Below are 7,142 nucleotides of genomic sequence, written 5' to 3' on the forward strand. Positions count from 1 at the left end.
GCCTGACATGATCAGAAAGAATCTCACCCACAAAATCTGATCAAAATCTCCTTTGGGTTTAGCTATTACAGGTATGGGGTCTGTTATCCAGAATGCTTGGGACCTGAGGTCTTCTGGATAACGGATCTTTCCGTAATTTTGATCTTCATACCTTAAGTCTACTAAAAAAAAATCTAGCGTTAAATACACCAAATACAATTGTTTTGCATCCAATAAGGATTAATTATATCTTAGTTAGGAACAAGTACAAGGCACCATTTTATTATTAAAGAGAAAAAGGGAATAATTTCCAAAAATAAGAATTATTTGTTTAAAATGGATCTATGGGAGATGGCCTTCCTGTAATTCGGAACTTTCAGGATAACGGGTCTCTGGATAATGGGACCAATACCTGTACAGGTTGCACTTCATGGAAAGGACCAAACGGGATAAATTATACACTGCTTAATTTGACTGAAAGTTTGGAAGTACCCATTTACCATCAGTAGGTAGTAAGATGTTTTAAATATTATTAAACCCTGGTGGAAAATTGCATTAATATGACCCAAGGGAGATTTCGTAAACCAGAGGTGCCCAGTAAAATATTTTTAATCTTGCATGAGGTGTTTAATTATTAGAAAAACTGCTACACCATTAAGATCTTTTTGCTTGTCTCCCTCTCAAGCTGATTTTAGCAATGGCACAAATACACATTGTTGATGGTGATTTGACTACTCAAGGGGAGAGTGAGAGTTGGGAAAAGAGTGCGAACAAACCAGGACCAATTATTCATATCCAAGTTCTCTATTTGAGCACTGGCTATTTTAAGAAAGTGGTAGTGTAAGAGCACTAGTAGGCACTGGAGAAAGGCTATTCTAGCTATGGCCCAAGGTGCAGATTGCAGTGTCAGGAGGTGCAGACCAGCCCTGTCCTTCCTGCCCATCATAGGGCAGGAAGTAAGGACAATGATTTAAGGAGGTAGCCACAGGTCTCCATGCAAGAGAGAGCAAAGTTCTGCAGCAATTGTTTAAAGAAAACAGTGTGCAAAGTGCAAAACAAAAGGCTGGTTATGGTCTGCAAATCTGGACCATGTTGCAGGCCATAGTGTCAGGGGGCGCAAACAAGCCTTTTCCTTAAAGTCTGTCATAGGGCAGGAAGTAAGGACAGTGCCCCGTTGTGGCGCTGTATTCAAGATGGACGGGCAGGAGGATTTGTCCCCCCTCCTTTCCCCTACTGGTCTGAATGAAATACAAGTTAAGGGAAGGGAATCACTTTTGATTACCGCACTACCAAACACTGAATTTAGTGAATTCAGTAAAGTAGCAGCAGGTCTCTGAGCTCTGAAATAGAATGCAGAGGCCTGTGGCAATTCTGTAATCAAGAAAGGCAACTGTACAGCCAAACCACAACTGTTAGCTTTCTGGTATAGTATATTGTATGGATCCTAGTTTCTTGTTTGCATTTCCTTATGTACACCCAGGTGATAACTATTATATTATAATGCAATAGCTTTGGTATACAGACAGTTTTATATGCCCAATTTGATAGCAATACAAAGCATATGTTTTATATTATGCAAATAATATTATAGCAGTGTAGACTGTTTGGTAAATAAATCTTAATGGCTCTTGTGCACTTGTAAGAATGTAACTTCATACCTGGATTGTTTTATATTCTGCATTTTGTGAAGATGCATTAACCAGTGGTTACAGTTCATCTGGAGGCTGTTACAGATAATTATGCAGAACTAACTGCATCTTCAAAGACAGAGCTGTAAGCACACATTTTATATTTACAGCCTCTTCTGTTGTAATTGAGGTTGCTTCTACAGACAGATAATTACTATATAAAGACTCCCGTCTACAAATGCTGCATACAGCATTTACAGCCATACATCTAAATCTACACATTCCTTGGTCCCCTTTATTTTGACTGTGTGTTTTTGGAAAACAATTGTTGCCCGAGTTATCCTTTTAGGAAGGCATTGTAAAAACTGTCCCTGTTTTTACTTTTTTTCTAATGATATGTGCAAAACTATAGTTGTTATGCAGGATAATATATCTTCCATACTGGTCATTTGCTAGGTTAACTGACATAACTACTATGCTTGCATTTTTTATGAACAAAACAAACAGAACATAAAATAAAATTACACATCTATCCCTTTCACACCAAAGGGTTTAAGACCTCTGGCTTGGTCTTAAACCCATTACATTAAATACCTAAAAGATGATTGGTAATGTGTACCCGAACAAAGAACCAAATCATCCAAAACCTTGATCTTAGAAGAATAATGTCGTGGGAAAACATGTTTTCCACCAGTTTTTCATGAGTTAATAGAACTTCTCCAGCAGAATCCTGCATTGGAATCATTTTTTTTAAAAGCGCAAAGAGATTTTTTTAAATTTTAATTTCAAAATTTCACATGGGCCTAGCCATATTCTTTATTTCCCAGGATGCCCAGCCATGTGACCTGTGCTCTGGTAAGCAGTAACACTAATGCTGAGCTGCAAATTGAAGTGATATTAACCCCCCTTCCCCCCCACCCAGCAGGCGACCAGCAGAACAATGGGAAGGTAGCAAAATAGCAGCTCCCAGTAGAAATCAGAATAGCACACAATAGTAAGAAATCTAAGTCTGGATTGGGACTCCTCCAGTTACATGGGAGTAGGAGAAACAATAGGTTAATGAAAGCAGTTATAATGTGTAGCAGTGGCTCCTTCTGAAAGCTCAGAATCAGGCACAATACACTGAGATGGCTGCCTACACTCCAATATTACAACTAAAAACAATACATTTGTTGGTTTAAGAACAACATTTTAAATGGCAGAGTGAATTATTTGATATATAAAAAGTGTAACTTAAAAATAAAAATTAAACCTTAAAATCATGACAGAATCCCTTAAGACTTTCCTAAGGGTGGCATCCTGGTCCCTGTAATTAAATTGTAAATATAAATTTATACAATATATTGTTTTACATGGTGCAATGAATAGGGCTTGCGCCAAACATACTTTATAGTGTTTTAATCACAAAATGTTATTTCTTGGGATAAACAGAGCAAATGGGGTAGATAATTACACAGTTTCACAGTGCACATAAAAGCAGGAATCCATTATGCAGGGGGATAATCTAAGATCTGGTAATCTAATTATCTACCTTGAAAAGACCAAGCATGGAGCAGCTTCAATTTCCTTGTTTGCCCTGTTTAGGAAAAAACAGATTGGCTAGAGATGCCATTTTTTATATACTGAACCTGCCTAAAAGTTCAGCATCTTTATAGCAGTAATGATCCAAGCCTTCAAAGTTGTCTCGGGGTCACCCTACTGGAATATGTTTGTCTGCGACACTCACATGCTCAGTGTGCTTTGAGCTTTGCACATTTTCAAACAGAGAATGTGGTTTGTCTGTCATACGGGGTGCTGCTACAGAGCTGATTACTAAGTTCTGATGCTAACTGCACTGTTTTCTGAGCTGCCATGCACTAATAATGTCTATTTACCAATCTTATTTTGTGACATTTATATTCTATATATACAGTATATGTACAGTACACTGTGCCGTGGTCCCAAAGTTCAGGTGACAACAGCACAAAGCATGTGTATTGAATGAGCAGATCAGAAGTTGGAGAGCTACTGGGGGCATCTTTGTGGGCACAGAACTTTCCTGCTAAAGGGCTGTGGTTGCCCTAGGCTGGTACATTAGCCCAAAACATAATGTACAACATTTTTACCCTATTATTCTATTATTAATTAAGCTTTAGTTCTCCTTTAAAGGCATCCCCAAAAGCCCAACTAAAATAATTATTAGATGTCCCCAACCCAAGTAAATAAATGCCACCGCTGACACCAATCCCCAGCAGATTTTATACACAACATTTACAAGATACAAAGATTCTTACTCTTACAAAGATACATTACTCTTCTGATAAACATCTTGGAAACTGTGTGTGTACTCTGTCCTTTAATAAAATTATTTTTGTTAAAAGAATTATTAGTTAAAATAAAAATATCAAACTTTATTAATATCTTGCTACATTTCCAAAAGTGCAGAGCAAGTGAATATATTTATGATTTGTTATACTTTTTTGGCTATAGAAATAGACAATGCTGATCATTTACTGATTATTGTCTCCACATGTGTTTTACCAGAGGCATTTAGTAGCCGTGACAAGTAGCTGCTACTAAGTTGCTCTGTGTGTCTTTGCTCTTAATTAACTATGGTTTATTTCCTTCTCTTCAAAATAACATTTAACCCCAACAAAATATTATATTTGTCAACTAAAGTTACTAATACAGATAATAAGATTAGTTTCTCACAACTTAGTACCTGCCTCTGTATTCATTAATGGGTATATTTATCATGCTGTGTAAAAAGTGGAGTGAATCATTACTGGTGATGTTGGTGATGTTGCCCAGGGCAACAAATCAGCAATTACATTTCAACAGTTAGAAAACCAAAGCAAAGCATCTGATTGGCTGCTATGAACAACGTAATTTTTCACTCTACTCTACACAGCATGATAAATATACCCCTTAGTGTACAGTAAGTTATTTTAAGTTTTACAGCAATAAGTGGGTGTGGCTATGCGGGTAACACATTGGGGAATGGATTCTACAATAGAGAACATGCCAAGAACAGCAACCTCTTGAATGGATGAAATACTTTTGCAATAAATCACAAGTATTGTCTAACAGAGGATTGTTGGAAAACCCCAGACAATATACACACCAACAGAAATATATAGAGAAAGCTGGTCCACAAAGTGGATGCATCAAATGTTTGGTCATTTTTTTAAGTTCTTAACTTCTTTGCATTCAGGTTCAAGACCTTTTCTTATCTATCTATTACAATGTAATATGGAACTAAGAGATATATAATATATAACAAAAAATAACTTGCATATATAAAGCATAATTTCTATGAAACAGGCAATTCTTGTATAACTATAGTATGCATATTTACATAAAATTGGCAAATGGTTAATTTCTAGGTTTATGTTTATTAGCTCTATTAGTGCTGTTATACAATTCCTGCAACATGTTTAATGTGACCAAAAGGAACTCTTTTTCTTCTTTTTTATCTTCTTTTTTTATCATGATTAATTTAATACAGACAAAAGTATGATTGTACACATGGGAATTTTCAATCATACATTCTGAGTGAGCCATTGTGTTATAAATAATGTGAAAATGATGGTCTAATTCCCATTATTATTGTGCCACAGATTGCTGCCTAGCAACTGCATTTACATGAGCTATACTTTGCCTTTTTCCCTGAGAGGGTTAATGCTATTACAATTGAACTAATGCTGGAAAATACAAGGATAAAGAAAGCCTTTCATTCTCTGTCAGATTCTGCAGGTGATTACAAAGCCTTTTAGCCCCCCACATGCACAGTACACGTTCTTTTTAAGCATGAAAGAAACTCCTACAAACACACTGAGGGACAGGTCTTGATGTCGATATAAAATCAGATATTGAACAATTCTAATAAGCAATTAGATTATAATGCCATCATGTCCCCTGTAAGGTTGGGAATTATTTGATGGTAATGTTCTTGTACTTTTAATTTACACTTTCAAAGATCAGTCACATATTAAAAGGCTGCAGAGAAAGTAATTTGACGGCAGGTGTAATAAGTAGGACGTGCACTGCTGCAGTGCCAAAAGGTCATGCCATTGTTTCAAGACTGTTGGCAGTAGATCAGCACGGGTGAATAGCAGTGGATATACAGTATAGGTCAAAGCTTTACGATATTGCAAGAACAATAAAAATAGATCTTAGTCATAGAAATGTCAGTTCATTCTCTTGGATTATTAAATAGAATTATGCCAAGCCATAAATAGCTAATTCCCTACCTTTAGCGGGTCTGTGCTGGAGGTTCACAAATGCAGAAATATCCTTAGTGGCTGAAGTGACAGACTCCTGTGCAATGGCTCACTCCACTAACAGCAGCTGGTGCTGAAGATTGTCCCACTCCTTATCTTACTGCAGGGGGAGTATGTGCATGTGTTCAGGAGGAAGGGAGGGAGGGATGGATGGATGAAGGAAAGCTCAAGCATTTAAATGTGGACTAAAAAAATAGGGATAAATAAAAAAAAACAGAAATATTTTAAAAATATTGTGATAAGAAATATACAAATACTATATGAAATACTGGATCAACTTGTTACAGATGGAACTGTCTACTGCATGTTCTGTGCTATTATGAACAGTGCTAAGAGCATACCTTGAGGATTCATAAGTACTGGGCAAATCGGCAAACCGACAGGAATCATTAAGTCATTAATAAAAACAGCAGTGATAGTATAGCGCATACACATTTCTACATTTATTTAGTTTGTGTTTATATATCTCATATTTATCTTTTAGAAAAAGCTCAGCTGTTACCTTCTGGAGCACTAAAACATTATTTTGCCCAGTCCTGCGCTTAAGGGCAAATGCCCATACCTAGTGCACTCTTACCTTCCAGTTTGTGCCTGTATGTTACCCAACCACTTAGATTGTAAGCTCTACAGGGCAGGGACCTCCTTCCTACTGTGTCTCATAACACATGGCACTTATTCCCTGTGTATTTATACTTATTTATTATATTTATTATAACACTTGTCCTCCCTGTGTGTAATTTTGTATATTGTAAGATTGTACAGTGCTGCGTACCCTTGTGGCACTTTATAAATAAAGTTATACATACATACACTTCAATTCCATTCCCCCCCCAGGGCATACAGTAACTTGTATTTAGTTAGATTGGGTCCTTAGTTGTAGAATGGAAGCTATTTGCTTTTTCTGTATGAAAGTATTCCTCTGGCAGTTCAAGAACTGTCCAGTAGATGTCACTGTACTATTCTATAGAAAGAGAAGGTTCCATGTGCACTCTTTTTGTTTTGCACAATTAGTGGAGGAAGTTGTGTGGGCTAGAGCAGCGTTTTTCAACTGTGCCGCGAGATGTTGCCTGGTGTGCCGTAGGCAGGGCCGCAATTTTTACTTTTCCCTTTAATAAAATCCGGGCCCTGTCATTGGTTGCGCCCCATGTGTACGGGTGACGTCAGTACGCACGGGGCGCAACGTTATAAAAGGGCCTGTGTGCGGTCGCGTGTAGGCAGAAGTGCAGAGGCGGCGCGCATGAGGGGAAGATGCTGCTGAAGCCGCCGAAGAGCA

General features: G+C 37.4%; 1 protein-coding gene across 1 annotated transcript in view; it reads right to left on the bottom strand.

Annotated features, from left to right (window-relative positions):
* The window catches only part of rasgef1a (RasGEF domain family member 1A), a 149,319-nt gene extending 143,396 nt beyond the window's left edge, over nucleotides 1–5,923 (bottom strand). The window contains exon 1 of the mRNA XM_031905153.1: nucleotides 5,840–5,923. The gene's annotated coding sequence lies outside the window, so the exon portion shown is untranslated. The remainder of the gene's footprint in view (nucleotides 1–5,839) is intronic.
* Between the last annotated feature and the right edge of the window lie 1,219 nt (nucleotides 5,924–7,142).

The sequence above is a fragment of the Xenopus tropicalis genome, chromosome 7, assembly GCF_000004195.4.
Source record: "Xenopus tropicalis strain Nigerian chromosome 7, UCB_Xtro_10.0, whole genome shotgun sequence".
Lineage (NCBI taxonomy): Eukaryota > Metazoa > Chordata > Amphibia > Anura > Pipidae > Xenopus > Xenopus tropicalis.